Source organism: Ambystoma mexicanum, chromosome 10 (genome assembly GCF_040938575.1).
Source record: "Ambystoma mexicanum isolate Mex_15411 chromosome 10, UKY_AmexF1_1, whole genome shotgun sequence".
In the NCBI taxonomy this organism is placed as follows: domain Eukaryota; kingdom Metazoa; phylum Chordata; class Amphibia; order Caudata; family Ambystomatidae; genus Ambystoma; species Ambystoma mexicanum.
In genome coordinates this window covers 1426729987-1426754074 of record NC_090932.1, presented here as the reverse complement: position 1 = coordinate 1426754074, position 24088 = coordinate 1426729987, and positions in this window count along the sequence as shown.

The window sequence follows — 24088 nt, the reverse complement described above, 5'->3', positions numbered from 1 at the left end:
AGTATTCTGAATTCCCAATTATCTTTCCTAATCAGTGCTCAAATACTTTTTAAGGAGTGCTTTTCCTCTGCTGTCGTTCATGTGTAGTAACATGTATGGTCAGGGAAGCAGACTTATCTTCCATTTTGTCTGCCATTTTACTGATGATTCAAGCATTTCCTTCATTATGATGTGTTGCTCATTTAGCAGGGAAATCGCATCCCTTAATTCTTGGATCTGTGCTTCCTCAATCAATTAATTGTCATGCATTTTCCAGAGTGCCTGCAGGAATACCCAGTCGAGGATGCCTGAAGCAATTTGCTCCCTTTTACTTTTCTCAAGCGGTAATTCAGCCAAGCATTCACTGATTACCAGAGGGGAAATTGGTTTTCTAGCATGGCCCATGCAGAGAGCCAATGCACAAACTCTGCCACTGGGTTGTGACAGACTATGCCACATTCATCATTGTGCTCAACGCTCCCCTGTTTCTGTCAGGATGGCATTGTGTTAACAAACCCTGCCGAACACGCCAAATGTATTAGGAAGTGTGTGAGCTCACCTTAGGCCCAGCCCAAATGCAATAAGACACCATCCCTCCCCTCTCGGGTTCAAAATTGATGTGACACATGATGAACTCACTCTGGCAGAAACCCAGCCAAAATATAATATACTTGCATTTATTGATGAACATGTAATATAAATTAACAGAAATGTTAGTAAAATGGAAAGAATGCAAGTTATAAATCACAAGTACTCTCACGCCTGGTACCCCTTCTCCCTGGGACTGGCCTTGCCCCTTTCTGGAGCCGGCACATAGGTTGGATATGACTGCATAGGAACCTCTGCACAGGAGCAGCTCTCTAATTCCGGGCGTGTTGCACGTGCAAAAAGCAAAGCCTATGGACAAGTCCCTCTCCCTTTCCGGGGTGCAAATCTTTTATCAGGTGTGCCTGTCACTCAAGGTGATGTAACTTTTCTCGAATTTTCAGTGTAAAAAACATGTTTACTGCTGGAAAACCCAAGCTATTTGTCATGTGAAAATGCGCACCTGGTTCAGTGAGTGTCAGAATAGCACCTGCAAAAACATGATGTTTTCAGGCAAACTGAATACATGCATTGCAATTAACCCTTAGTGAGCATCTTTGGTTTATCTATTGAAAGCTCTCTAAAATGGGTGCCTAAGCACTCTAAGCCACTTTATAAGGAAGCTTGGAACAGAATACGAGGAGTTTGTGGTCAAAGACTCATGTATTAAAGTAGTCTCCCATGTACAAAAAGCTTGGGATGATGATGGAATCCACTCTGTGGACTGAGGCTCAAACAAACTACCTCTATAAAAATAATAACTACTACACAAGGCTCCTGAGAGCCATCCACCCTCTCCTCAACGAGAACAATGTGGCCACAATAGCCAGGGCCATAATACTGCTGTGCCTTGATTACGGCAATTCATTACTGTTAGGAGCATCTAAAAAATGTATTAAGAAATGCCAGATAATGGAAAATAATGCGGTCCAGGCCGTAAAAGGGATTAACAGAAGAGACCATGTTACGGAGAGCAGAAGAGCTCTTCATTGGCTCAGGGTCGAGGAGAGAATCCTCTTTAAATCCATGACGCTGGTGCATAGATGTCTCCATGGACCAGCACAGTCAGACCTCAGATCCAAGTTCACCCGCTACATCCCCAACAGGGTCCTGAGATCTCAAGCATCAGGCAAGTTACTGGTACCATCTGTAAACCGAGCCCAGGGTGCTGGGAAATCTTTCCTGGTCCAGGCAGCCCGGCAATGGAACAACCTCCCAGTGTCAACGCAAGTAGAACCCAATCACATAATCTTTAGGAAAAACTTGAAGCCACACTTGTTTAAGTAATTCCTTGATGTAACTGCCTCCCTTCTTCCATCTGAGTGTCTACCCACTTTTTGGCTTTGTCTCTCTGCTCCCTGATGCCCGCGGACTGTCGACGCATTACAAATACAAAATATAAATACAAAATACAAGCATGTTCTATTATTGTCAGCATTCAGTACACTCCTCAAATAAGCTGTCAGCCATATTACCCAATGCGGCAGTTTAAATACCTAATACGCAGTGTGGTTAGCTCGGCGAGATTATCCAACTGCAAGGCATACTCTGCTCATTACTTTACACACCCTATTAGCAGGGCCACCCAAAACGAACCCAACCTGCCTCCAATTCACCTTCCCCTTATATTTCATCATGTGCAGGGCCCTCACAATTCACATCCTTTCCATTTGTCCTCTCCCACCCCAAGACATAACAATAGTCCTTCTTGTTCATTCCCGTAGTCTGTCTTCCATTACCATCCCATCTCATGTCATCACATGATCCTCTGCTTCTGGATCAGCTGTCCTGTTCTGATGAAACCCAGCATCATCCTCCTCAGGTTAGGGGTGCGGGACCACTACCCCCTGAAGCACTTACGACCAACAATAAGGTCTGTTCAAACCGGTATGTGCCAGCATAATAAGAAAAAGGTGACCGGATGGCTTCCTGAAAGTGCTGTTGTGGCAGTCCTACAATGCATGTACCTCTGGAAAGCCCCCTGGGCAAGCATTGCCTTATGCCTTATGCCAACAAATGTGGATTTCCCTATACATATGTCCTATAGGATTTAGAGAAAAATAATAAATACCCAGCCATTATATGTAAAACGGGTGACACTTCAGGTATTCCAATATATTCCCAGACTCTTCCCATATAAATGTTTACCCTAAAATGTATACACTAGCATAGTATGTCTTTATGGCATCATCACAACAAACATCATGTTTCCCCTCCCCATGGGGGTCGTCAGCGTTAACAGACAATGCATTTTCGCTTACTGCGCAACCAATCTACCTAAACGTCTTTTACCACTGCACTAATTCCCAATTCACCTGTTTTCATTTGTATAGGGAATTGTGTTCTAATCCTCACTTAACTGAGGTCCACTACTGCTTTTCGCTTGTGCAGGTAAATCATTTTCCACTATGCCATTCATTTTTGCAGTATATACAATCGTCTTTGTGTATTTGCAACAATTTCCTCAACTCCTTCTGAAACATTACAATTTACTGCTGTATCTCTAGTAGTGCAAAAGAGGGGCTCAGGTCAGGGGCTTTTCATACACTTCCTGATTTACTGCACACAAAACATGTCCTGCAGCACATCGTGACTGTGTGATGGGCCACTTCAATTGCTTGTTTCTCTTTGTTAATCATTGTCTCCAGCTTTTGCAAACTGTCACATCTGTTGCATGCTTCACTGCTTCTTCTACCTCCTCCAAATCATGAAACCTATGTGGCACTAACTTCGCCCACCCCTATAGGAATTTAACATACACCATTACCATACTCTCTGTAACCAGCCAGAAAACAGTAAACTCCTTAGTACTGATATATTGTTTGTATAGCCCTTTCGCCAATGCACTTTACCATTTTACAGTGATCATATATGCATACAATATCACCCACCTGAAGTTGGTACTCATTTACAACATCAGAAGGATATAAAGGCTGAGTTGGTCTTGCTGGGATTCAAACCTGTGACTTACTGATCACACATACATCACAGCAGTGATCGCTCAACCCACTGAGCTATCTTACCAGGTAGTACTTGTAGAAGTAGTGAAATGCACATCAGACTCTAGCAGAATAACTCATTCTACACGTCGATCCTTCCCTCGAAACAACCTTCTCCCTACCAAGCTGTATCCAGCTCCATCACCTTCCCAGCACTCTTTGTTTCTGACAACACAATCTGTCCCTCACTTAATTTATTCAAACGGTGCAATGGTGGGGGCTGTAAAGACAATAACTCCCAATTTGACTGAAGACTAAACTACAGATCAAGGGACATCCCTTGTGGCAGAGATCAGGTATTGGGAGGCATTGTTAGGTAATTTGATTTTCCACAGTTCGTAGTGCGTTACCTACTACCAGTTACATCCTGCCCACAGCCCAAGCATTATTCTCCTGGCCTGAGTATTCAGATATTCTTGCACCTCTTCAAAAGCCATATCCCACTCCAAGTTTCTTCCTGCTTCCAGCACGCCATCCATCAGCCTTTGCAGGTCCCCAATGGTAAACTGACTCAAGGAGCCTATCACATGAAGCATTCCAAACCATGCCTCACTGCATGTCAGCTCTGTCCCCTACAACTACACTATTGCAAGCCAGCACAGATAGGCAAATCAGCTAAACAAGATTAACTATACTTGCGGGGCTACCACACATTTGAATTGACTCGCATGCACCCATGCTTTGGGCCCCTGAACCTTTGCAACTGAGTTTCAAGTAAGTAATACTAAAAAGGGCCCTTTCCATCTCGGGTCTAGAGCTGTCTTTCTCTGGTGAAACTTTATCCGGACACTGTCACTGTGCTGTAAGGAATGACCTGGAGAGTCTGGTTCCTATGGCAAAACAGCTTGAACCTGATTGTGAATGAGACTGAGAGAAGGCAATAATGTCTTGACATAGTCCAACAATCGATCATTTCATAATTGCAAATTATCTGGTACAGATTTCACTGGTGGTGCTACACGCAATATTACCGGTCTTCCATATAGAATTTCATAAGTATTCAAACCAGTACACCACCTAAGCAGGTGTACTTCTCATACTGTATAGAACAAGTTGGAGGGCTTCTGGCTACTTCAACCCTGTCTCCTGATACAGTTGTGCCAATGTATTCTTCAAGACCCTGTTTTGTATCTCTGCTTCCCCTGCTTACAGAGGGTGGTTTAGGCAATGCAAGTTATGCTGAAAGTTTAAAATGTATAACATTGTTTTGATGATATTATTAACAATATGGGTTCCCTGATCGCTGCCAATGCATACAGATGTTCCAAACCTGGGGATATATTCCTGAATCTTTCTTTTTGCAACAGTCACTGTATCTGATGTGCTACAGGGGCAGGCTTTCACCCACCCTGAAAACATGCCCACTATTACTAGCAGGTATTGCCACTGATTAGACTTTGGCAGTTGGAGAAAATCAATCTGTAAACCCATGAATGGGACATAAGGGGGAGTGTGTGCTCCTGGTCTGATGGGCACATTTCTCCCCACATTATTCTGTACACATGTTATACATCGTTGACGGTACTCATGAGCCATAGTGGTGAACTGTGGTGCAAACCAGTAACACCCAATGAGCATTGTCATTCCATCCCTATCAACATGTGCCTGCCCATGGCACATCCTGATTAGGTGTGACACTTGTATTTTTGGAGCCACTAACTGACCCTGCTCATCTCACCACAGAGAGTCCTCATGCAACCGGCAACCCTTTAATATCCAATTATCCTTTTCAATAGATAGCTCAATCTCTTGCATGTGTGCAATGTCTTCTAATGATTTATATAGAGTCACCTCCTGCACAGTTTGAACTGGCAAAACATAAGCATCGCTGTCCTCTAATATGGCAGCCAATTCGATTAGCAAAATCTTTTCCACAGCTGAATCAATCATCCAATGCCTAGTGAGTGAAGCTCTTAACAATGGCAATCCTCTCAGGCAGCATTTTGGCATCTAAAAGGGCTGACAAATACTGACTGCTTTTTATGGGAGTGCTGACTGAAGTCATAAAGAATCTCTGCTTCCAGAGCTGACCAAAGTTGCGAGCTATCCCAAAGGCATATAGTGAATCAGTATAAACATTAGAAGACCTTCCAGCTGCTAGTTGACAGGCTTGTGTAAGGGCCACGAGTTCTGCCATCTAAGCTGACATCACCTCGGTCAGGTTGCCACTCTCCACCACCTTCCAGGAGGCACATACTGCCTAACCTGAGACCACCTGCCCTCTCTCATTTCTAAAACACAACCCATTCATCTGGGTTGGGCAGTGGTGCATCGTTGATGTCAGTGTGTGGCATTACCAGACAGTCAGTCACTGACACACAGTCATGCGTGGTGATGCTTGGATTAGAATTGCACATCTAGCCAAGGTAATGTCAGATGGGTTCAGTAAGAGTATCTCATATTTTCTAGTCCTCAAGATAGACATGTGCTGCGTCTTTGTTTTTAACAATAATTACACTACCGCATGTGGAACAGCCACCACCAAAGGTAAGCCCAAAACGATATTCTCACTTCGTTCCACTACCAAGGCTGCAGCAGCCATGGACCGTAGAGAGGGCAGAATTCCTGCCACAACTGGATCCTACTCAAGGTACATCCCTATTTATAATCAGGTAGGCCAAATGCAGGGGAGTCAGCTAATAGCCGTTTGATATTGGTAAAAAATCCTTGTCTGCTTGGTGTCCACTGCAGGTGGTCGACACTGTTCAATTGGGTGTATTCCTGAAGCGGTTCGACTATTTCTGCACATCTTAAGATTCATTGACAGCAGTAAATGACTGCCCCTTAGAAAGCTTGTATTTGAGTTATAGTCTGAGCCTGTGGTATGTTAAAAACAGTCTCTTTCTGAGAAGCCGATATCAGCCGACATGCCTTTGTGATGTCATGTCCCAGATAATGTACCACGGGGGAGCATAATTGTAGCTTCTTCTTTGAAGCCTTATGCCCTTTCTCTGCCAATGCTGTCAGCAGGGCTCTGGTGTCTTCTTTATAAGACTCATATGATGCAATCAACACATCTTCAACATATTGAATTAGCACTGAGTTCCCTGGAAAATGTATATAATTCAGACCTTTCTTCAACTATTGTGAAAAGAGGGTTGGAGACTCTGTGTACCCTTGGGGAAAATGGGTCCACGTGTACTGGACATCCCTATGCGAGAATGCAAACAGGTACTGACTATCCTTAAGCGTAGTAACAGAAAAAAAAGCTGAACACAAATCAACTACCATAAAATGTATAGACTTTGGTCGGATACTGGACAGTATGGTAGCCGGCTTTGGCACCAAAGGAAAGGAAACACATGAATACTGGTCGGGACAATAGTCCCCTGACTCAGTAAAGATTCAATGACTGAGTTGATACCTGCCTCTTCTTCAGGCTTCATAGGGTACTGGAGTGTACGGGGCAGCCTTTTAAACAGATCTACTTTTATCTTTACTGACTCTGCATTGTGTATATAAATCCCACCTCAATATAATGGAGGTCCACAAACACACTGGTATAGACTCAATCAGCTTGTGTTTATCTTCCAATCATTGCTCCTCCTTCTCCAGCACATTTCTTCCTATCTTTTCCTTTAATGCTGCCATCAATGCCATTCCGTTATTCGAGGGCACACTAAGAAACACATCTTCTCCATTTTTCACAGCAATTTTCTCGCTAGTAGATTTACAGACGATGTGGGACTTAAAAGAAAAGCATCTTGATCTGTCATGGGCGCCAGAGAAATGTCAAGGTGCTCCATCACCGGATGTATCATAGTGGTATCCAATATGCCTTACTGTCTCTCCCGATAGGGGAATATTAGGAAAAGTGTTAATTCACAAAGTGGATCTATTTGCCCAAGAGTACACCAAACATGGCACTGGTACCCCTTGCAAATGGATTTCCACATAAGGACCTTCCTGATCAACTGTAATCATAAGTGCTTCCAGAATCCCTTCTCCTACTGGCTGGCAGAATCCATTTGAGTCCTCTCCCGACCTGCGTGGGTTTCCAGGGAAGAAAGGGTTAGTGTTTGGGTTTGAAATTGAGGATATGGCCCCGTTGGAACTGTCTGTGTTAGGACCTGTCCTTCTTGCTGTGGAATTTGTCCATTATTCAGGGGAATTTTTTGTGATGATGTTACCGTGTGGCTGTGGTCTCTGTCTGTGGCCTAAATGGACACCCATTTCTCCAATGGCCCTCCTGCAATAATTACACATGAAAGAGCTGGATGCCATAGCTCTGGGAGCCTACTGGTTATTCCATTTTCCCTGTATAGGTTAACCTTGTGTTACCCACCCTTGCTGTTGATCTGACTGTCCCTGTTGTCTTTGCTGCTGGGGTTGTCCCATAAATCCTCTCTGATGAGTTTGATATCATTGCAAACCTCCTGTTCCTTTGCATCTGCCCCTACCTCTCTGTCACCCCTTTTGGGCCTGATTTGCCAGTTACTGTGCGATCCCGTGGAGCTGTGCCTGCACCTGTCCCTGAAGTCTCTGTATCTGCAATGTTGTGAGTTTATTCTCAATGGTTTCCTTCTTCTACTCCTTGCAAGGGACGCAATGATTCATCAGTCACCAGCTCCACTAATAGCTTAGTCTGCCAGCTTAGAAACACAATCCTAATTTGTATCTGTACCTTTGGGAGTAGACCAGGAACACACACATTTGCTATAACCCCCTGAGGTGTCTCCTATGGCTTTCTAGTACTAGATTGACAAGTACACACCACCTTCAGTCTGTCTAAGTAATCAGCTGGAGATTTGCCCTTATTCTGTTTACAGTTCGTTATTTTTGCCCAATCAGTTTTCCTGGTGCACACCTTTGCAAACCCTGTCACTATCCTTTCCCTTGCCCAGACCACAGTCAGCGGCTGTCCTACCTCTGGTGGCATCACTATTCTCTTGAGTTGATTCATGACAGCCCTTGACGGGTTATAACAATACAACACTGTTTGCAGTTCCTCATAAACCATTGGCGCTCTTCGCTTATATTGGGGGACTTCTTGGCCAATGTCCTAATGTCCCTGGGTGTCTAGGATACATGGACTGTAACCAGACTCTGCTGTTGCTCTCCATCCTCATGACCAGATGGTACTTGGCTGAGGGGTGCTTGAAAGGTTTGTGAATCCCTTCTGTATATCATACCTCCCCATGTCATTGAGGGGTCATACAAGGGTGGCAGACCCTGAATGCCTATGCCCCAGGGGAACCCCTCTGACTCTGAGGGCATCAAGGGAGACATTGCAACCACAAAAGATCCTTGTTGTGCCGCTTCAGTTCTCTGACCTGTAAGTGGCCTTATACTAAGGAAGAAATCAAGTATATCTACTAGTGTCTCACCACCCTGATCTTCTTGATCCTCCTCTGCCTTGTCGGCATTGATCGCCCCCTCTTTCTCAACTATCTAGGGGCACATTCAAGTCCTTTCTGTTCCCCTACCGCCTCTCAAAAATGTTATTGTCCTGTCAGTCAATGATGAATCTCCCTCAGTAATCTTATTTTCCTGGGACTTCTCCTAGCTGTAGCCTATCGTGGCAAATGCTCCCCACTGTACTGCCTTACTTTTCCACAGCCCTTCCAAGAGCTCCCAGTTATCTAAGTTAAACGTTTCCTCCGTTGGGAATTGAGTCTGTCTATTATGTCGTGTCAAATAGTGGAAGGGGTCAGGATAATCACAAGACGAAATTAACATAAACATTCTAAACACTCAGGCATTATATGCAAAATGGGTGCAATTTCAGGCATTCCAATATATTCCCAGACTTCTCCCACGTCGATGTTTACCCTCATATGTGTTCACTATCGTCTTATGCTTTTATAATGTCATCACAACATGAATCGTGTTCCCCCTCCCAAGGGGGTCAGCAACGTTAACACTTTCTTTTAACCGGACACGTTCTTTTAACTGTAAAAAGTAATTCAGCTGATTGTTCAGCATTGCATATTTGCCAAAGTAAATGGCAATATTATCTGCAGCAAGACTGCAAATATGACTAAATCTATTATTGCAGTGATTTATTGCAAAATGTGTATTTTGCCTCAGCTTTTCCTTGGCCACTATTTTACTACAAACGTTCTAAAAGATTGAAAGTGTAATTCTTGTGCTGCACATACATGAGTACATGCCCATTGCTTTATATGTTTACAATGTCCAGGTTCATTTCGGTTTGTGTTTTTTTGTTGGACTGTTTTTTCAACATTTGTATGCATTCAAATGCATTACTTTTTTCATGAATGCATACCTTGTTGTGCACTGGGTGCATATCTTCTGTAATGTTCTTAAGAGAAAGTATGCATCCATTTGCCTAAGATATTGTTTTTACATTTGTTTAACAGTGTAACAGCCAACATTTGTAAGGGCAGTTTTACAATTACGTAGAAACATTGCTGTCCTCCGGCCCGGGTACCTGCTCACCCTGTCACCCTCCTGCACTGTTTTTGGGGCCACCCCTTGCACTGGTGTCTGCATCTGTACCCATACAGTCCCCCTCCCATCCTTCTTATGCACTTATCAGTAATACCTCGCTGGCTGTTCCCAGCACTTGCCACTTGCTTTCTGCACTACCATTGTTTATTGCCTTAATGTATCCATTTACATTATTTATTATTATTTATCTGATATCTGATTTCTGCTCTGTTCTGCTCTGTTCTGCACTTTCCACCTCTCCCCCCTTGTATGCACACTTTTCCACTTTTTTTGTTCACCTTTCCCATGCACCTGCGTGTTCTAATGTCACTGGGCCTAGGAAGATCACTGTTTTTAATCAATATCAATATCAACAGTTTATTCAAATAACCTCTTTTGCATTGCTGATGCTTTGTCTACATTTTGAATGTGATTATTTTTGACAATATATCTGTATATGCCTTTTGTGAATATTCACTTTAATTAAACACATTTGTTTGAACTGTTCATATTTTTGAAAGTATAATGATTTTAACTGTGATTGCAATTTGGTTACCATTTTCTGTGGTCTGTATGTGCGTAATCTCTTTGAACTTTTTTTATGTACACATGTCCTTTTTTTCATGAACTTTTCATTAACTTTTCATGTTTTTCTGGTTTGCGTTTTGATTTATTTGGGACATGTTTACTTGTTGCTTCAACAATTGGAATTTGACTGATTGCTTACTCGAAGATGAAGTTCGGTACACACCTAAATTAAGTAACGGCAATTACATGGCCCGCGCTAGCCGGCGTGTAGTTATGGTTAAGTTGCTAAACTCATAGGAAGAGCACTTTTTTGGCGACTTATAACTTCGTTCTCCCTGGACAAATACTCACCAAACTTTGCAAAAAAGTATATGGCCGGCTATGAATTTTTCCGCCAAGTTGGGCAAGGTTTCATGCGGGGGAGGTCCCAGGGGGCGTCCCAAATTTTTCTTTTCCCATATACTGAATGGGGAAAAACTTTGTGCCCGGCTACATCGCAAACGGTTGGACAGATTCTCACCATTGCAGCAGGAGGTGGGCTTGGGCCATAAAGTGTGCTTTTGTGTGTTTCGTGGGAATCCGACAAGTAATTTCTTTATAAAATACTGAAATGTACGTCCCAAAAAATTAGTGATATCTGGTTCCGCTCTGCGGACCCATTTCCCTGTTCGCTCCACGGACAGAAGTGTAATTGGATCGCGGTACGGCGTGGTGTCAGAGAAGTTTAGACGCGGCCGGTGGTTGGCTGGAGGGAAGCATGCTGTGCGTCATACATTTTTGGGAAAGCCGCCATGGTGTATCAGAGTATGGGTAACTTGAGGGACAGCTCAGGTTTGTGGGTGGACTTTTGAGCTAGTTACATCTGAAACAGAGTTGGTGGCGTCCTGCCACATACAGTTGTTTATTTACAAATATTTTGTGTAAATAATACTTATGTCTTCATGCTTTATAATTTCACAGGAACAACTCTGTACTAACTTTTATCAAGTTGAAAAGTAGAAGAGCAAAGAAACTCATTGCATTAATATGACTGTTTTCTTTTGAACACTAAATGGTCAAAACTGCCAGGTGGCAGGATGATGTAGTCATCGATCTACGTCTAGATTTAAATCAACTATAATTGATTAGCAGCTGACTGTTCAAACACTTGAGGTGTTCCGTCCCATGACGCTTCGGTGGGTTGGTCAGTTAGCCTTCATCTTGGGCCAAGACCGGGTCTCCCAGGTCTGAATCACTCTATAAAAGTCTTCCTGAGAGGAGACAGCAGTGGGTCTCGGGTACTGTGTTCTTTTGTGCTCCCGGCAAGTAGTATTCGCCTTAGGTGCTTTGCTCCATCTGTAATTTAATTCCTGTGGGTGCAGGTTGGGGAGCTGTACCATTCAGTGAGTCTTAGGAAATGGCGGCTACCTTGTCTTCTTAGAGGTGTTCCATGCCACATGAGTTGGAGGAACTGTGTAGAAGACTTATGGGTTGGATGGTTCTAGTAAGTACATGGTCTCTGTTGAGAGATCAAAGAGCCGCTGTATCGGTGCAGCGTGACTGAGTGGTGTCCTACAGTGAGAGAGAATCACAGCGATGTGTGTTTGGAACAGCCTTGTGAGCTGTGTCTTAGATCTTTACTGCGTATCGGACGACAGTGTGGTGGCGGAAGGGTCTGGAAAATGTACCATACGCATTGTGTTGGCAGCAAAAAGGGAGGGAAGGGTTGGGAGAGTGAGAAGTGGTTCATGTGACATATGCAAGCGAGTATTTTCTGTGGTGATTAGAGGCAGCTGTTGTAACGGTCCCATAGCTTCTTCCGCAACCTGGTTGCGGCAAACTCTTTTTGTGGTGAGTGGTGGCAGGTCATTTGCAGATGGTTGATTTGCACATGACATAGGTTGGGTGGGAGCGCGGGTGGTGGTGTGATGTGGATGGAATGTGGTAGTTGGGTACATGGAGGCATCCACGGGTGTTTTAAGGTGCAGTGGGTCCGTGGAAGGATTACACTATTGGGTGCATGGCCGAAGCCCATAATCCGTAGGCTGTAAGGAATGCACTGAGGAGCTTAGGGCTGCAGCATACACACTGCAGGAAGGCAGGTTTGACTCTGCATCCGGTACAGGGTGGTGCTTGCATACTGCGGTGTTTGCAGATTGGCTGGGGTACCGTTAGTGCAGAAAACTGAATGTGGATAGGTTGGCCGTGACACAGTACTTTGTGCATGGGAGTGGGTACGCCCATAGTATGTGAATGAAATTGTATAGGGGTGCAGGAGAGAGTGTTTCCTTTCTACATTGTGTAAACTGTTGCAATTTGTTGCTGCATAGCTACATGATGGTGTGCAGGTTGGGTAGGACTGCTGGTGGAAGTGGTGTGTATGTGGATGGTCGTAGTTGGTGAAATGATGACATGCATGGTGGCATTACGTTGCTGTAGGTGTTTTCAAGGCCTATGCTGTGTGCAGAATTGTTGAAGTAGGCCAGATGTTGTAAAAATGTTGTGGTTAGTGACACAATACTTTGTGAATGGCTGTGGGTAGAGGTGGTGGAGGATGTGGTATGTTTTTGCATTCTGGTAAGTGTGACCTGTGTTCATGATTGGGTGTTTTATGGCGTGGGGGAGTTGGGGTGAAGTGCTGCTACCTACGTGCCGCACGTTTGTGCAAAATGGTAGCTGCCCACATGGCCATTTTGTTAACTGTTGCCATTTGTTGCTGCGTAGCGCCATAGCGGTGTATAGGTTCGGTAGGAGTGTTGGTGGCAGTGGTGTCTATGTGGATTGTCTCCATTGCTGATATGGAGACATGCATGGTGGCATTACGTTGCTGTGAGTGTGTTCAAGGCCTAGACTATTGGATGCATGGCTGAAGACCGTAGGCCATGTTCTCAAGAGCCTAGGCCTTGAGGACACGCACAGCAGTAATGCATTTTTCAATGTGCATCAGTTAGAGCGGGTTAACAAGAAAAGGAATGGGTGTGTAGCACATTTAAGCCATTTTAGGACACTGTTGGAAACCGATTGTGGGTAGGTTGGCAGTGGCACAATACTTTGTGAATGGTAGTGGGTACGCCCCTAGTATGTGATTGAAAGTGCACAGGGATGCCGGAGAGAGTGGGCCTCATTACGAGTTTGGAGGTAGCCATGTCTTTAATGAAGGCATGTCTGCCTCCAAACTCGGGTCCGGGTGCTGCAGAGGGGGACTTACCGGGCCATTCTGACCTTGGAGGGCCCGCTAAATCTCTTTCGCGTGGCCTGGACCCGGTACATCCCCAATCCCATTTGAGCCTCCATAGGGCTCAATGGGAATGGGGAGGATGCTAACAACGGGCCCGTTAAGAACGGGCCCGTTGTTAGCATCCTGAACTGCTAGCGGGTCCAGCTAAGGATGCCTGTTCTGACCAGATGTCCTCAGCTGCTCCCGCTGCAGACCTCGTAATAGGGCAGCCCGGAATGAACGGTGCCGGTCCCAGACGTCCTCAGCTGGTCCCGCCTGCCTCGTAATGAGGCCCAGTGTCTTGTTTGTACATTATGGTAATTGTTGCAATTTGTTACTGCATAGCTCCATGGCGGTGCCCTGTGATTGGAGATGCTGCAGTGAAAAGGCACGCTGTGTGGGCACTCGGTGCAATGCTTGTATACTGTCAATATGTTACAGGGTATGGTTGAAGGGCAGCTTATGTGTGCTTGCATAGTGTGTTGTGTGCACAATGCTTGCAGTATGGGCAATGCTGTAAACATGTGGTTGCGTTGGCAATGAAACAATCCTTTCTGAGTGGAAGTGGGTAGGGCAATAGTCTGTGAATGCAAGGGCATAGGGGTGCCGGAGACAGTGCAATCTTTATACATTGTGGTAACAGTTGTATGTAATGATGTCCATGTCCATTGCAGTGTCAAGGTTGGTTAGGAGTGCTGGTGCCAGTGGTGCATATGTGCATAGTGGTAGTTGGTGATATGCTGACATGAATTGTTGAATTACAGTGGGGGGAATGTGTGTAAGGAGCAGACCCACTGGAGCAATGCAGGTTTGGCAGTGTATGAGGCAGAGGGTGGTGATCTTTGGAGAATGCGTGTGGAGCACATTGTTGACGTGCTACAGCAGTACAAGTGAATTGCAAAGCGTGTATTGTGGATTCTATTGTTGTGGTGATAGTTGGAACATGCTACAGTATTTGGTGTGCAGCAGGAGATGGCGCAGTCAGAAGTTGTGTAGTGTGGCCACAGCGGGCAGTGCGTACATATTGTGACTTCGGAAGTGGTTATGGTTGAAGGACAGCTTATATGTGGTTGGTTACTCTGCTGTGTGCAGATAGATTGAAGTAGGCCCAATGTTGTGAAGGTGCTGTGCGTAGGTTGGCAGTGACACAATAGCATGTGAATGGTAGCGCATCGGGGTGGTGCAGGCTGCACTATGTTTGTGGCTTCTGATAACTGTGACACGTTTTCATGAATGGGTGTTTTATGATTCTGGGGAGTTGGGTAGAACTGCGGCTACGTATGTAACATTTGTGCATAATGGTAGGTGCCCACATGGTCACTTGCTTGGATGTATAGTGTTGTGGTGGGTGTGGAAAGGTTTGCAATGTTGTGTGCATACCCAAATGTGTGCTAGGTGTGTGTTAGGATGTTTGTGGATGCTGCAATAGTGCATTCTTGAGCAGAAGTTTCTGGTGGAGGGGCTTTGCAATCAAACGGAACGTGTATTGAGAGTGTTTAACGGTAAATAAGGAGTGGTATATAGAAATGACAGTGTGCAATGCAGAGGTTTTGTATGTTATTGGAGCATGCATGTTTTGAAAAGTGACAACACCCAATTGCGGAAGTGCTGCAAAAAGTGACCGTGGAAAGGGAAGAAGTATTGTCAGAGCTTTACTGGGCCTTGGCCCTCACTGTAGATGGGAAAGCGCACGTGTACATCCTCCCATTAGGAGCAGGGTGGAAATGGAAATTAAATTGTGAGAAATAGTCAATTAGGAGTTTAGGGCGTGGTTCATAGGAAAGAGCGGTACCATTTCGTCACAATTCTGTGTTGTGTGGGTGGTGGACATGGAGAGACGCACAGTGCTTATCGTCAGTGATACCTTTGTGCGCCATCTGCACAGGTGTTGCGTGCAAAGAGGCGTTGCTGTTCATTTCAGGTTGGAAGGAATGGACGCTTTCTGGGCCTGTCAGGGTGACATCAGTTTCGGCGGGATGGTTCGCCTTTGCAGATATCTGGCGTCCGTCACCAACGTGGACTGTGTTGTGGTGCACTATGGAAGAGTACATTTGGGTTACATGTCATGTGGAAGATTAATCCCTCTCCTGAAGAGGTTGCTGATCGCAGTGATGCTGTAACGCTCACCTGATTCTCGCAGAGGCGCCGGTCTTGACTGGGCGACTACCGTATCTTCAAAGGTGATGTGTAGCACCCGGTTGGCTCTTTGGGCTGGACCTCTGTGCACTGTATGCCTGACGTGTAGAGTAAGATGTCTTAGGTAAGTGAATGCCGAGCTCTCCATCTGCCTCGGGGCAGGGTGCTGTAACCAGTTTCTTCACTGGATAGGTAGCGCAGGCCTCTTGACTTCAGAGGACTGCTGTCCGTCGTTTACTGCACGAACGGTAAGTTTCGAGTCATTCAAATGTCTTTAAAGTCTTTAGTAATGATGTCTCTTGTTTTGCAGGGTTCCGGTGATGGCGGATGACAGGCTGAAGTGAGTTGAAGATGGAGCCTGTGTGATGAATAGAAGCGCCTGGAAGCACGTAAGTAAGCGCTTGTTGCCTGCTTCACGATGCGCTCTAACTGTCTTTTTATTTTGCAGGTACGAGTTCGGAGCGGCTGCAGGGTGCCGGAATACCCACTGGATTAGATGTGGAAAGGAGTAATGGCACGTGAGTATTAAAGTTCCCCAATGTCTTTAAACGCACCTTGTTTTGTCTTTCAGATGCGGGATGCAGCGCCGAAGGCCTCCGGAGCGTGCGAAGAGTTGGTAAGATTTTGCCTTTCAGATGCCGGAATGCTAACCTGTTCTTTCTTGTCTTTATAGGTGTTGCTGAAGACTGGATTCAGGATGGTAAGCCTTTGCCTTTCAGATGCCGGAATACTAACCTGTTCTTTCTTGTCTTTATAGGTGTTGCTGAAGACTGGATTCAGGATGGTAAGCCTTTGCCTTTCAGATGCCGGAATGCTAACCTGTTCTTTCTTGTCTTTATAGGTGTTGCTGAAGACTGGATTCAGGATGGTAAGCCTTTTTCCTTAGGCCCAGGACCGGATGCAGAAGACACGATGAGCGTTCTGCTGCAGAGGTTGCAGAATAACGCAAAGCAAGATTCATCCACCGGGTGTGGTTTAAATAGCCTCCTGTAGTGCTTAGGTGTCTCCTTCCACAGCCACGCCTAAGTAAGAAAAGAGTTCCTGGTAAGAAAAGAGTTCCTGCCTTCCAGAAGAGTTCCAGTGTTCTGAATCTAGGGAGTGGCTCCAGCCCCACCCAACAGGAAAAGTAGTTCCAAACAGAAGAGGATCAGAGGCTCAACTGGCAGGCAAGTAAGCAGCATGGTCTGCTGAAGGTAAGTCCACCCAAGCATTATGAGCCCGGCGCTTCCAGCGCTGGGACTGGGCATATTTATGAGCCTGGTGCCACTGGCGCCAGGACTGGGTCCAAAAGGTCCCAATTGGGACTGGTTGGCACTTGGAACCTGGGTTATGGATCTGCTTCCAAGGGAGTTGGGAAAACCCTGACCTTTTGGAAGCAGAGATCATGACAGTACCCCCCCTCAAGGCCCCTCCCAAACCGGGCTTCTCCGGGGGTTTTGGCTTGTCAGGAAATGTTCGGTGAAATCTTTTGATTAGGCGAGGAGCGTGGACATATTCAGCAGGTTCCCAGGATCTCTCTTGGGGGCCGTAGCCTTTCCAGTCAATTAGGTAGAATAGTTTAGATTTGGAGATCTTGGAGTCCAGAATGCTTTTGACTTCAAACTCGAGTTCTCCATCCACTAGGATAGGTTTTGGAGATTTGGTTAGTCTGGTTTGAGGTTGCACGGGTTTTAATAGAGAGACATGGAAGACCGGATGTATCTTCATGTGCGGGGGCAAGTCCAACTTGACCGCTACTGGGTTTACTATGGTAGTGATGGAATAGGGACCAAGGTATCTTGGGTTGAATGTGCGTGGCCCTTTTAGAGATAGATATTTGGTGGATAACCAGACTTGATCCCCTACTTGATAGTGAGGGGCTTCCTTCCGATGTTGATCTGCTCCTTTCTTGTATTGTTCTTTAGCCCTTTGAAGGTGAAAAACAGCTTCCTTAAAGGCTTGGGTGATTGTAGAATGCAGGTAGTCTACTGCTGGTGTTTCAAGATCTTGGAGGGGATCCAACTCCGAGGTTCGAGGGTGACTACCGTACAAAAGAAAAAACGGGGTTTTCCCAGTTCCCGAATGGACAGAGTTATTGTAGGCATACTCGGCTATCCAAAGGATATCTTTCCAAGTTTTTTCAGGGCGAGGTGGGATGTCAATAGGGCGTAAGAGGCCTGCTGGTCTTTCCTTTTGACTCTTGTTTTGGGCGCATACTCCACAGGACATTATAAAGTCTCTGATATCTTTTTTCCAAGACGGCCACCAGAAGTAGCGCTTGATCTTTTCTGAGGTCTTGGCTATACCGGGATGACCTTCCATTAAAGAGTCGTGATAACAAGAGATTACTTTTTTCTGTAAATCTGTGCTGGGTAGGTATAATCGTTCTTGGAAATACAATAAGTTGTCCTTTACTGCAAAGTCCTTTCCCTGCAGATGCCAATTCTGTATGTCTGCTGGAGTTACAAGTTGCCTGGCTTTATCCTTAACTTCCTCTATGGATTCTGTGGCGATTACACCCAGAATTCTTTGTTCGGGAATGATTGGTACAGGTTTAGGGTTGACCAAGTGTTCTTCCACTCCCATCTGAGAAAGGGCATCGGCTTTACCGTTCTTTGTACCAGGTCGATAGGTAATTATGAAGTCGAACTCGGCAAATAATAATGCCCAACGGAGTTGTCTAGAGGATTGGGCTTTTGCGGTCTTCAAATATTGCAGGTTTCGGTGATCCGTAATCACAGTAACGGTGTGTCGGGCCCCCAGCAGATAATGCCGCCAAGCCTTAAAGGCAGACTTGATAGCCAGAAGTTCCTTGTCAGTAATCGTGTAATTGATTTCAGGAGGCGAGAATTTGCGGGACCAAAATGCCACGGGATGCAACTGATTGGTTACCGGGTCCTTTTGTGATAGAACTGCCCCCATGGCAAGGCTTGAAGCATCAGTTTCCACGATGTAGGGGAGTTCGGGGCGAGGGTGTTTTAAGATTGGTGCAGAGATAAATTTAGTCTTCAAATCCTGGAAAGCTTGTTCCGCCTCGGTAGACCATTCAAAACGTTTGTTTTTCTTTAACAAGGCAGTGATGGGCTGGACTATTCGAGAGAATTCGGGGATAAACCTGCGGTAAAAGTTAGCGAAGCCTAACATGCTTTGCACACCTTTTACGGAGGATGGTGATGGCCATTTGAGAACTGCATCGACCTTCTTTGAATCCATACGCACTCCGCCAGGTGATAATATGAATCCCAAGAATTCAACTTCAGTCACGTTGAAAACACATTTTTCCAACTTAGCGAAAAGTTTGTGTTGACGCAATCTTTCGAGGACCATTTTCACGTGTTTCCGATGTTCAGATTCCGATGAAGAATAAACGAGGATGTCGTCGATGTAAACAACAACACATACATCTATGAGCTCTCTGAGGACATCGTTCATAAAATATTGAAAGGCGGCCGGGGCATTGCAAAGTCCGAAGGGCATGACCTGATATTCAAATAGCCCATACTTGGTGCGGAAGGCCGTCTTCCATTCATCGCCCTCTTTTACTCGTACCAAGTGGTAAGCTCCTCTAAGATCCAGCTTTGTATATATGCATGCTTTTCTGACTTGGTCCAGGAGTTCAGGGATCAAAGGTAATGGATATCTATTCTTAACGGTGATCTGGTTCAGGGAGCGATAATCGATACAAGTTCTAAGGTCTCCTTCCTTTTTTGGAACGAAGAACAAAGCTGAAGAAGCAGGGGACTTGGAAGGACGAATAAACCCATTTGCCAGGTATTGATCCAGGTATTGTCGAAGGTGAAGGTTCTCAGGCTCGGTGAGGGCATACATTCTACTACAAGGAGGAGTAGATCCAGGTATCAGGTCTATCTGGCAGTCATAAGACCTATGAGGAGGTAGAGAGTTAGCCTGATCCTTCCGGAAAACATCTTGGTATTCTAGGTATTCGGGAGGTAACTGGGGAGTCTCTGAAGAAATTGCGGCCAGTGCAACACCAGGTGGAGGGTGACAAGTAGAGACACATTCTGGAAACTGGACCGTTCTTGCTCGCCAATCGATCAGAGGATTGTGTTTCTCTAACCAAGGTATTCCTAGAATAATCTGAAACTGAGGGGCCTTGATCACCTCGAACACGATCTTCTCATGGTGTCCATCTTGACTTACTAGCGTCACCTCTTGAGTGGTATGCGTTACTGGCCCGGAGGCTATCTCCGTACCATCCACCGTAGTAATGACGTCCTTTACAGCCTTGGGACAAAGAGTTAGATTCATCCTCAAAACCATTTCATGATCCACATAATTGCCGATGGCACCGCTGTCGACGTAAGCTTCAATTGCATGTAATCGATCCGGATTATCAGGGCTAATGAGGACCATAGGTATCACGAAATGCATGGTCACGGAACTGGTTTTCACGCTCGGCAAGAGGACCTCTATTCTTGTCGGGCGAGGTCGTTTCCCTGCTCAGAGTTTGTAACTTTGGTAACTGCAGCTCCTACTGCCTTCTTGGCAGGTTTCACCGGACAGTCTCGAAGAAAGTGCCCTGAGTTTCCGCAATATAGGCATAATTGCAACTGTTTCCTCCTTTCCCGCTCCCTTTGTGTTAGAGGACCTTTCAGACCCCCTATTTGCATGGGTTCCCCGGAGTCTACTCCTTTGGAAGGAGTTGGCGGTTTGGAAAATACTCGAGCATCAAACTTGGAACGATCGGCCTTCCTGTTCTGCAGCCTGTGATCTATTTGAACGACCAAGTCTATATAATCCGAACAGTCTTGTGGGGGATTCACTACTTGGGCTAAAACGTCTTTGAGCTCTCCACGTAGACCTCTATAAAACAGCGTAATCCTTTTGTCCTCAGGCCATTGAGTTTCCACTATTAGTCTATTGAAAGATTCAATATAAGCCAAAAGGTCTTGATTACCCTGTCGCAACGAAAGAAGCTCATTGTCCAAGGCCTGCCCCTGTGAATGTCTTGCGAACAGTTTTTCCATACTAAGCTGAAAGGCTTGAAAATCATGGAGAATCGGATCATCTTGATTAACTAGAGGGATCGACCAGTCTGCCGCATTGCCACTAAGGTACGAAAGTACAAAAGCTACTTTTGCTTGATCAGTTGGAAAGGCTGCTGGCCGGCATAAGAGGTGCAACCGGCACTGATTGATAAATACTGCAAACCTCTTTGGGTCACCAGAAAATCGTTCGGGCGGAGCCAGAGGTACATTCCCAGGTAGGTTGATCTGCACTGGATTCATAGAGGATGTTGAAGGAAGATTTGCCCCTGATGCGGGTAACGGGGTCTGTCCGGCTTGTGACTGTAGCACTTGTCTAGCAAGATTGTCTGTTCTCTCCTTGGAAATAATTAGTTCCCTTCTTAGAGCATTCGTTTCCTGACGAGCTGCATGCACTTCTGCCCTTAATTCCCCAAGTAACCGGGCTAGGGGGACAGTATCCGAGATTTCCATAGCGCCTGGGCGAGAGTTTTGCGGTAGGCTTTGCGTTCTGTAACGCTCACCTGATTCTCGCAGAGGCGCCGGTCTTGACTGGGCGACTACCGTATCTTCAAAGGTGATGTGTAGCACCCGGTTGGCTCTTTGGGCTGGACCTCTGTGCACTGTATGCCTGACGTGTAGAGTAAGATGTCTTAGGTAAGTGAATGCCGAGCTCTCCATCTGCCTCGGGGCAGGGTGCTGTAACCAGTTTCTTCACTGGATAGGTAGCGCAGGCCTCTTGACTTCAGAGGACTGCTGTCCGTCGTTTACTGCACGAACGGTAAGTTTCGAGTCATTCAAATGTCTTTAAAGTCTTTAGTAATGATGTCTCTTGTTTTGCAGGGTTCCGGCGATGGCGGATGACAGGCTGAAGTGAGTTGAAGATGGAGCCTGTGTGATGAATAGAAGCGCCTGGAAGCACGTAAGTAAGCGCTTGTTGCCTGCTTCACGATGCGCTCTAACTGTCTTTTTATTTTGCAGGTACGAGTTCGGAGCGGCTGCAGGGTGCCGGAATACCCACTGGATTAGATGTGGAAAGGAGTAATGGCACGTGAGTATTAAAGTTCCCCAATGTCTTTAAACGCACCTTGTTTTGTCTTTCAGATGCGGGATGCAGCGCCGAAGGCCTCCGGAGCGTGCGAAGAGTTGGTAAGATTTTGCCTTTCAGATGCCGGAATGCTAACCTGTTCTTTCTTGTCTTTATAGGTGTTGCTGAAGACTGGATTCAGGATGGTAAGCCTTTGCCTTTCAGATGCCGGAATGCTAACCTGTTCTTTCTTGTCTTTATAGGTGTTGCTGAAGACTGGATTCAGGATGGTAAGCCTTTGCCTTTCAGATGCCGGAATGCTAACCTGTTCTTTCTTGTCTTTATAGGTGTTGCTGAAGACTGGATTCAGGATGGTAAGCCTTTTTCCTTAGGCCCAGGACCGGATGCAGAAGACACGATGAGCGTTCTGCTGCAGAGGTTGCAGAATAACGCAAAGCAAGATTCATCCACCGGGTGTGGTTTAAATAGCCTCCTGTAGTGCTTAGGTGTCTCCTTCCACAGCCACGCCTAAGTAAGAAAAGAGTTCCTGGTAAGAAAAGAGTTTCTGCCTTCCAGAAGAGTTCCAGTGTTCTGAATCTAGGGAGTGGCTCCAGCCCCACCCAACAGGAAAAGTAGTTCCAAACAGAAGAGGATCAGAGGCTCAACTGGCAGGCAAGTAAGCAGCATGGTCTGCTGAAGGTAAGTCCACCCAAGCATTATGAGCCCGGCGCTTCCAGCGCTGGGACTGGGCATATTTATGAGCCTGGTGCCACTGGCGCCAGGACTGGGTCCAAAAGGTCCCAATTGGGACTGGTTGGCACTTGGAACCTGGGTTATGGATCTGCTTCCAAGGGAGTTGGGAAAACCCTGACCTTTTGGAAGCAGAGATCATGACAGATGCATATTTTTCCTACTGCCAAGGTGGTTTTCTCATGCATAACGCCAAGAGCAGTGTGAGTCCATGACGGTGTAATTTTTCCCCAGCCAGAGGTCAGAAGGTGTGTTATAAACAGAATTATGTGTCAGTTTATGCAGACTGCTGGCATGTTCTCCACCCACTATAAGATCATGAGGTCGTAAAATATGCAGTGGTTCTGTAGAAATTGTATTTATTTGAGCGCCAATGCCAAAGCCGTTTTCTTTTGCACTGTGCAAGAAGCATTGACCAGAATGTTATAAAAATGTGAGGAGACCCAAATAGAAACTCATATAAAGAGAAAATAGAAAAAAGAATTGTTTGCACGCACGTAACAAAAAAAAAACACTTTATACATATACGCTGGAAAACTGAATCCCCTACCCAGTTTCATATTGTTTACCACCCATCTCTACCCACACTCCCCCCCTTCACTATCACGAAAAGATAGTGGATTACGCAGTACTTTCAGTATTGCACGTGCCACATCCTGTGTTTGTTTGTTTAAATATTTGTAATGCGCGCCAGACCCAGGGGTATCAGGGCGCAATGAGCATCAAGAAGATTGTTCAGCTTAGGTTACAGTGCTGCACAGGAATATACATTTATACAGTTTATACAATAAGTAGCGGGTGAGGAACAGTCAGTTTGTACAGGATAAGATGAGAAGCAGGTAAGTAAGTTACACAACTAAATAGATACACAATGATCAATATACAGGGTATGTACAAGTGGGGAAAGGCATAGGTGGCATGGATGGCTATGTGGATGTATGCAGATGGCGAAATCGCACACACTTTCATTGAACTTTGCAGTGGACATGCGTTGGAGTGGCACGAGATTTGTACTGTAAATGTGTAACGGTACATTTCACGTGTTGTACAGGAGTGACAGTGTTCGATTATGGTGGCTTTAGTGCAATTGGTGGATGCGTTTGTGCCTATTTACTAGTAACCCAATGAAGTAGAGCTGCAGAGAAGGTAGTGCAAAGGGAAGAAGGACTGCTCCAGTTTTACAGGGGTGCGGTCCCCGCACTACTTTGGGAGGTGAACGTTCCAAAATCTATCCTTTACAATGCATTGCCCAATTGCCATGGCAGTTTGGGGATTAGCCAATCAGGTAGTGTGGGTGTGAGTAAGAGGAGGTGAAACAGTTGCACATTATATACTGTGCATACTGAGGGTGGCTAACATGGCGAAACATATTGTGTTGACTGTAGTTGATCCCTTTGTAATAGATCTGCACAACTATGCCTGCAAAGAAACTTTGACTGCAATTTTGGTTTGGAACGAGTGGATGGATTGTGGAATGCTGTGTATGAGTGCAATTTCTTCGATATGCATGCACTTTGCAAAGACCTTGCAA